General features: G+C 44.2%; 1 protein-coding gene across 1 annotated transcript in view; it reads left to right on the plus strand.

Annotated features, from left to right (window-relative positions):
• LOC106588960 (gamma-aminobutyric acid type B receptor subunit 2) overlaps window positions 1-13,209 on the plus strand; it is a 462,346-nt gene that overhangs the window by 59,849 nt on the left and 389,288 nt on the right. The gene's annotated exons all lie outside the window — the stretch shown is intronic.

The raw sequence follows: 13,209 nt of genomic DNA on the forward strand, positions 1-13,209 counted from the left end.
ACTACCCAAACGCGCTACTTTGGGAGCCGTAGGAAGTGTCACGTAACAGCAGAGATCCTCTGTAATGGATAGAGATAATCAAGAAGGGCGAGAAATTGTCAGACAGGGCACTTCCTGCATGGAATCTTCTCAGGTTTTGGCCTGCCAAATGAGTTCTGTTATACTCACAGACACCATTCAAACAGTTTTAGAAACTTTGGAGTGTTTTCTATCCAAAGCTAATAATTATATGCATATTCTAGTTTCTGGGCAGGAGTAATAATCAGATTAAATCGGGTACGTCTTTTATCCGGCTGTGAAAATACTGCCCCCTAGCCATAACAGGTTAACACCCCAGCCATCCTACAATCTAAGCTTGATGCCCTCAATCTCACACAAAATAGCAATGAACCTACCAGGTACCACCCTAGAGCCGTAAACACTGGCACCCTCATAGATATCATCCTAACCAACTTGCCCTCTAAATACACCTCTGCTGTTTTCAACCAAGATCTCAGCGATCACTGCCTCATTGCCTGCATCCGTAATGTGTCAGTGATGAAACGACCTCCACTCATCACTGTCAAACGCTCCCTGAAACACTTCAGCGAGCAGGCCTTTCTAATCGACCTGGCCCGGGTATCCTGGAAGGATATTGACCTCATCCCTTCAGTAGAGTGGTTGTTATTTTTTTAAAATGCCTTCCTCACCATCTTAAATAAGCATGCCCCATTCAAGAAATTTTGAGCCAGGAACAGATATAGCCCTTGGTTCTCTCCAGACCTGACTGCCCTTAACCAACACAAAAACATCCTGTGGTGTTCTGCATTAGCATCGAACAGCCCACGTGATATGCAACTTTTCAGGGAAGTTAGAAACCAATATACACAGGCAGTTAGAAAAGCCAAGGCTAGCTTTTTCAAGCAGAAATTGACTTCCTGCAACACAAACTCAAAAAAGTTCTGGGACACTGTAAAGTTCTTGGAGAATAAGAGCACCTCCTCCCAGCTGCCCACTGCACTGAAGATAGAAAACTCTGTCACCACCGATGAATCCACGATAATTGAGAATTTCAATAAGCATTTTTCTACGGCTGGCCATGCTTTCCACCTGGCTACCCCTACCCCGGTCAACAGCATTGCACCCCCCACAGCAACTCGCCCAAGCCTTCCCCATTTCTCCTTCTCCCAAATCTAGTCAGCTGATGTTCTGAAAGAGCAAAATCTGGACCCCTACAAATCAGCCGGGCTAGACAATCCGGACCATTTCTTTCTAAAATTATCTGCCGAAATTGTTGCAACCCCTATTACTAGCCTGTTCAACCTCTCTTTCGTGTCGTCTGAGATTCCCAAAGATTGGAAAGCAGCTGCGGTCATCCCCCTCTTCAAAGGGGGGGACACTCTTGACCCAAACTGCTACAGACCTATATCTATCCTACCCTGCCTCAATAAAGTCTTCGAAAGCCAAGTCAACAAACAGATTACCGAACATTTCGAATCCCACCACACCTTCTCCGCTATGCAATCTGGTTTCAGAGCTGGTCATGGGTGCACCTCAGCCATGCTCAAGGTCCTAAACGATATCTTAACCGCCATCGATAAGAAACAATACTGTGCAGCCGTTTTCATTGACCTGGCCAAGGCTTTCGACTCTGTCAATCACCACATCCTCATCGGCAGACTCAATAGCCTTGGTTTCTCAAATGATTGCCTCGCCTGGTTCACCAACTACTTCTCTGATAGAGTTCAGTGTGTCAAATCGGAGGGCCTGTTGTCTGGGCCTCTGGCAGTCTCTATGGGGGTGACACAGGGTTCAATTCTTGGGCCGACTCTTTTCTCTGTATACATCAATGATGTCGCTCTTGCTGCTGGTGAGTCCCTGATCCACCTCTACGCAGACGACACCATTCTGTATACTTCTGGCCCTTCTTTGGACACTGTGTTAACTACCCTCCAGACGAGCTTCAATGCCATACAACTCTCCTTCCGTGGCCTCCAACTGCTCTTAAATACAAGTAAAACTAAATGCATGCTCTTCAACCGATCGCTGCCTGCACCTGCCCGCCCGTCCAGCATCACTACTCTGGACGGTTCTGACTTAGAATATGTGGACAACTACAAATACCTAGGTGTCTGGTTAGACTGTAAACTCTCCTTCCAGACTCACATCAAACATCTCCAATCCAAAGTTAAATCTAGAATTGTCTTCCTATTTCGCAACAAAGCATCCTTCACTCATGCTGCCAAACATACCCTTGTAAAACTGACCATCCTACCGATCCTCGACTTCGGCGATGTCATTTACAAAATAGCCTCCAATACCCTACTCAATAAATTGGATGCAGTCTATCACAGTGCCATCCGTTTTGTCACCAAAACCCAATATACTACCCACCACTGCGACCTGTACGCTCTCGTTGGCTGGCCCTCGCTTCATACTCATCGCCAAACCCACTGGCTCCAGGTCATCTACCAGACCCTGCTAGGTAAAGTTCCCCCTTATCTCAGTTTGCTTGTCACCATAGCAGTACCCACCTGTAGCACGCGCTCCAGCAGTTATTTCTCTCTGGTCATCCCCAAAGCCTATTCCTCCTTCGGCCGCCTCTCCTTCCAGTTCTCTGCTGCCAATGACTGGAACGAACTACAAAAATCTCTAAAACTGGAAACACTTATCTCCCTCACTAGCTTTAAGCACCAGCTGTCAGAGCAGCTCACAGTTCACTGCACCTGTACATAGCCCATCTATAATTTAGCCCAAACAACTACCTCTTCCCCTACTGTATTTATTTATTTATTCATTTATTTTGCTCCTTTGCACCCCATTATTTCTATTTCTACTTTGCACTTTCTTCCACTGCAAATCTACTATTCCAGTGTTTTAATTGCTATATTGTATTTGCTTCGCCACCATGGACTTTTTTGCCTTTACGTCCCTTATCTCACCTCTTTTGCTCACTTTGTATATAGACTTATTTTTCTACTATATTATTGACTGTATGTTTATTTTACTCCATGTGTAACTCTGTGTTTTGTATGTGTCAAACTGCTTTTCTTTATCTTGGCCAGGTCGCAATTGTAAATCAGAACTTGTTCTCAACTTGCCTACCTGGTTAAATAAAGGTGAAATTAAAATAAATAAATACAAATTATAAGGAGGAGGGTCTATATTGTTATTATTATTATTTTTTAATATGACAGAGTAGGTCTGGGCTACGATTTTCAGCCAGGATCGTGCACTACTTTTGACCAGAGCCAATAGGGTCAAAAGTGTCCATAGGGACCCATAGTGCATAGGGCTCTGGTCAAATGTAGTTCAGTATATAGGGAACAGGGTGGCATTTGGGACACAACCAGGGTCTTTTTCTGGCAGCCAAACTATTCCCTTCCTGGTTCCTGGCCTTTTCCCCCTCTAAGCCCAGTTCCACACCACTGGATAAACAGACATGGGAACACAGCTGACACTTTGGCAGAGGAAGGAAGGTAACTACTGCACCCCAAGCAGCTTTTAGATTCCCCAGGCCAGGCAGTATACTGAAGGACTTTAACATTTCATATAGCCTACCATTAATTCATCGCCTCTCCCCGGCTAGATCGCACCACCTGATTTATTCATCACAGCTAACCGACACTCGGCTGGAAGACTTCCTCAAGGACCTTTTGGGGCTTGAAAGGAACGGTCCAAAGAATGGTCTTTCTGGGGATTTTAGGGGGATGTCCAATAAGGATGGATGGAATTAGAATTGGAAATGGATGATGTGTTCTGTAAACAGAACAGTGTTAATGGTATCACATCCAGCCGTGATTGGGAGTCCCATAGGGCGACGCACAATTGGCCCAGCGTCGTCCGGTTTGGCCGGGGTAGGCCGTCATTGTAAATAACAATTTGTTCTTAACTGACTTGCCTAGTTAAATAAAGGTTAAATAAAAAATAAAAATAAAAATGGTTCTATGTAAAACATTTCTCTCTCCCTTCACTCTCTCTTTCTCTCTCTTTCCTTCACTCCATCCCCTCACCCATCTCTCTTTCACTTCCCCCCTCTCCCTGCCACCTCTCTCTCTCTTTCACTTCCCCCCTCTCCCTGCCACCTCTCTCTCTCTCTCTTTCACTTCCTCCTCTCCCTGCCACCTCTCTCTCTCTCTCTCTCTTTCACTTCCCCCCTGTCCCTGCCACCTCTCTCTCTCTTTCACTTCCCCCCTCTCCCTGCCACCTCTCTCTCTCTCTCTCTCTCTCTTTCACTTCCCCCCTGTCCCTGCCACCTCTCTCTCTCTTTCACTTCCCCACTCCCCCTCTCTTTCACTTCCCCCTCTCCCTGCCACCTCTCTCTCTCTCTCTCTCTCTCTCTCTCTCTCTCTCTCTCTCTCTCTCTCTCTCTCTCTCTCTCTAGCTAGGTTTCCAACCAACTGGCAACAGAATATAAAAAAAATCGGCATTAAAACAATTTGCACATTTTCCCACCAGAGATGTGTTTCCATCAAATTGACTTGTTGCAGATAAAAAGCTGTGTGTGATGACATATAAACATAACTTTTGCGGTTAAAGTCCTATGTATACCCATGCATTTCCACCTCTACTGATCGTTTTGTCACAAAACAAATAGCATTATATAGTGAATCAAACAAATAGCATTATATAGTGAATGTGCCCACTCTGGTCTTTGCACGTGCGCTCTAGCCAACAGCTCGTAGATACAGTGCGGGTAGGCTAACTACATGATGAAATGATTATGGACAAAAGAGCAATCTTTTTTTTTTGTCAAACGACAGCCAAGCATCAATCACCATGTCACCAGAATACGATCCTCAATATTTATTGGAAAGGAGCATCAAGCTCATCATTGTGCACTTTCACCACCCTGTGAAGTACATCGTAACTTATTTCATCTGTAGCCTAATAAATTACATGGTTTCCAGTGTTGTAGTGGGAGGACCACACAACATATCATCACATATCATCGCGTGACTCAAAGTTTACTTATATGATTGTTATTCTGTCAATATTTGCACATAATGGCGTTTCCAACACCATTTCTCACATAATTAATTTTACAGACGCAAAAACATACCACCTTGTCTAGCGTATTTTGTTTTGTTTACATTTGGAAAGTTTGCCGTTTCCATCACGCACGTTGTGAATTTTTTTCTTACCTGTACTTTACCTGATCTCTCTCTCTCTCTCTCTCACTCTCTGTCTTTCTCTCTCTCTCCCTCCCTTCGATCCCCCCTCCCTCTCTCTCTCTCTCTCTCTCTCTCTCTCTCTCTCTCTCTCTCTCTCTCTCTCTACCTCTCTCTGTCTTGATAATTAATAGCTAAAAGTTCCCCAGTCTTTCTCTCTCTGCTCTGCTCTGACTGTCGTCAGGGGAATAGGGGAACTGTCCTCATTATGTTTATCCCGTGACTGTTTCAGACTGCTCTAATGTCCACCCAGATGCACATTAGTGGACCAGCTTGCCTGTCCAAGTCTGGCTCCAACACGTGGCCCGGGGCCAATTTAAAACACAGGATTAACATCAAACAATAGGAAGAAATGAACTAGTCTGTAGGTAGCAGACACCTAGGATTCCAGGGGATACTGCTATAAAATAACACGGAATCATTCCCACTGCTAGGATTCCAGGGGATAATTCTATAAAATAACACGGAATCATTCCCACTGCTAGGATTCCAGGGGATACTGCTATAAAATAACACGGAATCATTCCCACTGCTAGGATTCCAGGGGATACTGCTATAAAATAACACGGAATCATTCCCACTGCTAGGATTCCAGGGGATACTGCTATAAAATAACACGGAATCATTCCCACTGCTAGGATTCCAGGGTATACTGCTATAAAATAACACGGAATCATTCCCACTGCTAGGATTCCAGGGGATACTGCTATAAAATAACACGGAATCATTCCCACTGCTAGGATTCCAGGGGATACTGCTATAAAATAACACGGAATCATTCCCACTGCTAGGATTCCAGGGGATACTTCTATAAAATAACACGGAATCATTCCCACTGCTAGGATTCCAGGGGATACTGCTATAAAATAACACGGAATCATTCCCACTGCTAGGATTCCAGGGGATACTGCTATAAAATAACACGGAATCATTCCCACTGCTAGGATTCCAGGGGATACTGCTATAAAATAACACGGAATCATTCCCACTGCTAGGATTCCAGGGGATACTGCTATAAAATAACACGGAATCATTCCCACTGCTAGGATTCCAGGGGATACTGCTATAAAATAACACGGAATCATTCCCACTGCTAGGATTCCAGGGGATACTGCTATAAAATAACACGGAATCATTCCCACTGCTAGGATTCCAGGGGATACTGCTATAAAATAACACGGAATCATTCCCACTGCTAGGATTCCAGGGGATACTGCTATAAAATAACACGGAATCATTCCCACTGCTAGGATTCCAGGGGATACTGCTATAAAATAACACGGAATCATTCCCACTGCTAGGATTCCAGGGGATACTGCTATAAAATAACACGGAATCATTCCCACTGCTAGGATTCCAGGGGATAATTCTATAAAAGAACACAGAATCAATCCCACTGCTTAAAGTCACCACTTATTTGTCTCAATTCAACTGATAAACCCCCAAGTGTCCTTTGAATGAGTGACTGTCTCAAAGCTGACATCAGAAAGATGGGTCCCCAGGTATCTAATATCAAATATCAAATCCCAACTGACCAGTAATGAATAGCGAGAGGCAAGGTGAAGAAGGAGGCACGATCAATTGCAGTGGGCATAGTGAGGGGGAGGCAGAGAGAGAGAGAGCAGGGGGGGAGAGAGAGAGATCCTCTGAACTGTGAGGGTGATTCACACACCATGAATAAAAAGGCACACAACCAGATAATAGTGAGGAAAGAAAACAAACTGAAAGAGAGGGACAGGAATTTTGGATGCCCATTATGAGAAGTGTGTATTTGTGCAGACAAAGAATGATAGATTATGAAAATTGATCACTAGAAAATAAGAATATTGATGATAATAATTCACAATGGTATGTTTCTAATGTTTAGATTGGTTATCTTTAGGACCCTGCCAAATAATGGGTTTTGTGCGTCCCCTGGTTCAGGCGTCCCCCCCCCCCCCCCCACCACCAAACACACACACAACCAGACATTGATTGATTGATTGATTGATTGATTGATTGATTGATTGATTGATTGATTGGAGTAAACTAGTGTCAGTTAGAGAACATTTTCTAGGATTTTCCCACTGAGCAAAAACTGATTGAATCAATGTTGTTTAAACGTCATTTAAAAAAAAAGATTATATGTGATGACATTGAATCAATGTGGAATACTGATTGGATTAGCATAAAGCCATCAATGTATTTTTTATACCCAACTTTTAACCTAAATCCAATGTCATGCTGAATTTTTTGGTTGATTTCACATTGAATTTAAGTTAGTTGACAACTCAACCAAATGTAAATCAAAACTAGACGTTGAACTGACGTCTGTGCCCAGTGGGTTCTACACTCGCAGATAATGCTGGAAATCCCGGTTAAAGCCTGGTGCCTCCATTTCTGGACCTAAAAGCCAGTTATGTTATGTATAACTATATATCATAGATAGGCTGTATCAAAATCTCCTCATTCATATATGATTCACTACATGAGGCATCAAGTGTATCAGAGGAGGCTGGTGGGAGGAGCTTTCGGAGGACGGGCTCATTGTAATGCCTGAAATGGAATAAATGGAACATATCAAGCACGTCAAACATATGGAAACCACGTTTGACTCGGTTCCATTAATTCCATTTCAGCCATTACAATGTCCTCCTATAGCTCCTCCCACCAGCCTCCACTGCACTGTATATACTGTTGAGACAGAGTGTGTGAGAGAGTTCACTCAGTTTTTATTAGCGGACCAAAATAGACAGAAAGTAGCTACAAAGGACTGAGTTACATCAGGTGATGATGACCAGTATTCACTGAAATGTGTCTATGGTAATCACGGTTAGACAGGTCTTTTTGGGAAAGAGAATAAACATGCCTAAGGACATGACACAATCTCTGCGTGGCCAGATAAGTTCTTTTTAGACGTGATCTATTAGGATTTAGAGGTACTGTAGAAGTGTGTGTGTATGTGTTTGTGTGTGTGTGTGTGTGTGTGTGTATGTGTTTGTGTGTGCACATAACTGTGTGTGGGAGGTCCTTTTGTAGTGATCTGTGAAAGAGACAATTGTTATTGATCTGTGTGTGTGTGTGTGTGTGTGTGTGTGTGTGTGTGTGTGTGTGTGTGTGTGTGTGTGTGTGTGTGTGTGTGTGTGCGTGGCGTGCGTGCGTGCGTGCGTGCGTGCGTGCGTGCGTGTGTGTGTGTGAGAGAGAGAGAGAGAGAGAGCTCCTGCATAAGGAAGGTCATGTACAGTACAATGCATTCGGAAAGTTTTCAGACCCTTTGACTATTTTTCAAATTTTGTTACATTACAGCCTTATTCTAAAATTGATTACATTTTTAAAAATCCTCATCAATCTACACTCAATACTGCATAACGACAAAGCAAAAACAGATTTGTAGATTGTTTTGCAAAAGGAAAAAAAATACAAACAGAAATACCTTATTTACATAAGTATTCAGACCCTTTGCTATAAGATTCAAAATTGAGCTCAGATCAAATAAAATGAAATTAAATTGTTTAGCAGATGTTATTGCGGGTGTAGCAAAATGCTTGTGTTTCTAGCTCCAACAGTGCAGTAGTATCTAACAATTAATATCTAACAATACACACAATCTAAAGTAAAGGAATGGAATTAAGAACATATAAATATTTGGACGAGCAATGTCAGAGCGGCATAGACAAAGTCACTGTAGAATAGGATAGAATACAGCATATACATATGAGATGAGTAATGCAAAATATGTAGACATTATTAAAGTGACTAGTGTTACAGTTATTAAAGTGGCCAGTGATTTCAGTCTATGTATAAAGAGCAGCAGCCACTAATGTGCTAGTGATGGCTGTTTAACAGTCTGATGGCCTTGAGATAGAAGCTGTTTTTCAGTCTCTCGGTCCCCGCTTTGATGCACCTATACTGACCTCACCTTCTGGAGGATAGCGGGATGAACAGGCAGTGGTTCGGGTGGTTGTTGTCCTTGATGATCTTTTTGGCCTTCCTGTGTCATCGGGTGCTGTATGTCACATGGAATGACGCTGGAGAGATGAAGCAGGTAAAACATTTAATAAATAACGGACATGGAACGAGACAGGAACAGCGTCAGCAAACAGGTAACACAAACAAAAAACAATTAATGCATAAGTGGGGAACAGAGCTGGGGAATTGACAAGTATAGGGGAGGTAATAACAGGTGATGAGTGAGTCCAGGTGAGTCCAATATCGCTACCTAAAGGACTCTCAGACCATGAGAAACAAGATTCCCTGGGCTGATGAAACCAAGATTGAACTGTTTGGCCTGAATGCCAAGCGTTACGTCTGGAGGAAACCTGGCACCATCCCTACAGTGAAACATGGTGCTGGCAGCATCATGCTGTGGGGATGTTTTTCAGCAGCAGGGACTGGGAGACTAGTCAGGATTGAGGGAAAGATGAACGGAGCAAAGTACAGAGAAATCCTTGATGAAAACCTGCTCCAGAGCGCTCAGGACATCAGACTGGGGCAAAGGTTCACCTTTCAACAGGACAACAACAGGACAACAACCCTAAGCACACAGCCAAGACATCGCAGGACTGGCTTCAGGACGAGTCTCTGGATGTCCTTGAGTGGCCCAGCCAGAACCCGTACTTGATCCCGATCTAACATATCTGGAGAGATCTGAAAATAGCTGTTCAGCGATGCTCTCCATCCAACCTGACAGAGTTTGAGAGGATCTGCAGAGAAGGAAGGGAGAAACTCCCCAAATACAGGTTTGCCAAGCTTGTAGCGTCATACCCAAGAAGACTCAAGGCTGTAATCACTGCCAAAGGTCCTTCAACAAAGTACTGAGGAAAGGGTCTGAACACTTATGTAAATATAATAATACGTTTGCAAAATGTTCTGAAAACCTGTTTTTGCGTTGTCATTATGGGGTATTGTTTGTAGATTGGTGAGGAACATAAAAAAAAAAAAATCTACTTTAGAATAAAGCTGTAACGTAACAAAATGTGGATAAAATCAAGGGGTCTGAATACTTTCCGCATGCACTGTACTGTATGTAACTGCACTGTAACATAGGTCGGCTGCATCGAGGCGTCTGCCTGTTTCTTATTAGCTAGCTGCGAGAAAATGTGTGTGTTTAGAGGAAACTACACAATCTGACAGCAGAAGAATAGAACATTCACCTGATGATTTGCTTAGTTCTTTATGAAAAGCTGACTAGTTGTAACCATGGAAACAACAATAGCACATAGCTCCACTCTCTGTATGTCTCTTTCTCTCTCTTCTCTATCTCTCACTCTCTATCACTCTGTCTCTCTCTCTCTTTCTCTCTCTTCTGTATCTCTCACTCTGTCCCTCACTCTCTATCTCTCTCTCTTTTTCTCTCTCTTCTCTATCTCTCACTCTCTCTCTGTCTCTCTCTCTCTCTCTCACTCTCTGTCTCTCTCTCTCTGTCTCTGTCTCTCTGTCTCTGTCTCTCTCTCTCTCTGTCTCTGTCTCTGTCTCTCTGTCTCTGTCTATGTCTCTCACTCTCTGTCTCTGTCTCTCTCTCTCACTCTCTGTCTCTCTCTCTCTGTCTCTGTCTCTCTGTCTCTGTCTCTCTCTCTCTCTGTCTCTGTCTCTGTCTCTCTGTCTCTCTGTCTCTGTCTATGTCTCTCACTCTCTGTCTCTGACTCTCACTCTCTGTCTCTCTGTCTGTCTGTCTCTCGCTTCTCTTCTCTCTCTCTCACTCTCTGTCTCTGTCTCTCTCGCTCTCTTTCTCTCGCTCTCTCTCTGTCTCTCTCTCTCTCACGCACACACTATCCTATATTTTGGCAGCGAACCAATGCAAATCTGGAAACGCCATTACACGAAAAATGCTGGTTTGCGTTGCACACGGACGATTCAATTAACCCCTCAACAGGTTTCCTGTTGCCATAGCAACACGACGGAGTGAACGACTGGGACGTGTGATGATCTACCCACCATTTCCTTGAAAGCCACCACACATACACAGCTGAAATATCAAAGGATGAGTGTTGTGTTGAAGCTTTAATACACACAGACCTCGCCTCAATGATGAACAGGTTGTAAGTTGGGTCAGTAATGTCCCTGAACGACCTGCATCACTCTTTGTTCTCTGATAAAGAGGATGAGCTCCCAGGACTTTACCGGTGGTGTTGCTGGCTCACACACACATGCGCATACACACAGACACACACTCACACCCTCCTTAATGACTGCTGCCTGCCGCCTTTATCTGACTGAGGCTCCTGCCTGCTAAGGAAAGAGAGAGAGGAGAGAAAGTGAAAAAGACAGGAGAGACACACACATTGCTACGCTTCTCCAGATGAGGCGATGCATGGGAAGAAGATGTATAAAAAAGAACGAGAGAGAGAGCGATGGCGAGAAAGGAAGAAAAGAGAGATGTACCAGTTCCCTGCGTTCTCCATTGAATCTGTGTGTTCCCTCCACCCACACCATCGCCAGTGTGATGGAACTTCTCTCCCTCCTCCTTCCCGCTCTCTCTTTTCTCCCTATCTTTTCCTCCCTCCCTCCCTCCCTCCCTCCCTCCCTCCCTCCCTCCCTCCCTCCCTCTCTTCTCCCCTGACATTGGAAACACTGAATGATTTAACTTTGGAGTTCCCCTAATGTCTGCTCTGGCTGTGCCGACTCCACGACTGCTATAAAAGGAATCGGACTCCTACCATTCATCTCCTGAGAAATGGAACTTGAAAACCTACTGTGAACATTAGGACAGAATTCAGTGTTAGTTTCAGATGACACAGTCAGGAAGCAGAGTTTTTCTCTCATTTTCAGGGTGGTGAATGGTGATACAAAACTTATGATATAGAAGGATGTAGCTAGTTACACTACATGAGCAAAAGTATGTGGATACCTGCTCTCATTCCAAAATCATGGGCATTAATATGGAGTTGGTCCTCTCTTTGCTGCTATAACATCTTCCACTCTTCTGGGAAGGCTTTCACAGATGTTGGAACATTGCTGCGGGGACTTGCTTCCATTCAGCCACAAGAGTATTAATGAGGTTGGGCACTGATGTTGGGCGATTGTAGTCGGCTTTGCAATTCATCCCAAAGATGTTTGATGAGGTTGAGGTCAGGGCTCTGTGCAGGCCAGTCAAGTTCTTCCACACCAATCTCGACAAACCAGTTCTGTATGGACCTTGCTTTGTGCATGGGGGCATTGTCATGCTGAAACAAGAAAGGGCCTTCCTCAAACTGTTGCCACAAAGTTGTAAGCACAGAATCGTCTAGAATGTCCTTGTGTGCTGTAGCATTAATTTTCCCCTTCACTGGAACTAAGGGGTCTAGCCCAATCCATGAAAAACATCCCCACACCATTATACTTGTATCCACCAACTTTACAGTTGGCACGTTAAAATTCACTGCTCTACGGTATGGGCCATTCTACTACCAATGTTCGTCTACGGAGATTGCATGGCTGTGTGCTTGATTTTATACACCCGTGTGGCTGAAATAGCTGAATCCACTCATTTGAAGGGGTGTCTACATACTTTTGTATATATACTGCTCAAAAAAATAAAGGGAACACTTAAACAACACAATGTAACTCCAAGTCAATCACACTTCTGTGAAATCAAACTGTCCACTTAGGAAGCAACACTGATTGACAATACATTTCACATGCTGTTGTGCAAATGGAATAGACAACAGGTGGAAATTATAGGCAATAAGCAAGACACCCCCAATAAAGGAGTGGTTCTGCAGGTGGAGACCACAGACCACTTCTCAGTTCCTATGCTTCCTGGCTGATGTTTTTGTCACTTTTGAATGCTGGCGGTGCTTTCACTCTAGTGGTAGCATGAGACGGAGTCTACAACCCACACAAGTGGCTCAGGTAGTGCAGCTCATCCAGGATGGCACATCAATGCGAGCTGTGGCAAGAAGGTTTGCTGTGTCTGTCAGCGTAGTGTCCAGAGCATGGAGGCGCTACCAGGAGACAGGCCAGTACATCAGGAGATGTGGAGGAGGCCGTAGGAGGGCAACAACCCAGCAGCAGGACCGCTACCTCCGCCTTTGTGCAAGGAGGAACAGGAGGAGCACTGCCAGAGCCCTGCAAAATGACCTCCAGCAGGCCACAAATGTGC

This window comes from Salmo salar, chromosome ssa27, assembly GCF_905237065.1.
Source record: "Salmo salar chromosome ssa27, Ssal_v3.1, whole genome shotgun sequence".
NCBI lineage: Eukaryota > Metazoa > Chordata > Actinopteri > Salmoniformes > Salmonidae > Salmo > Salmo salar.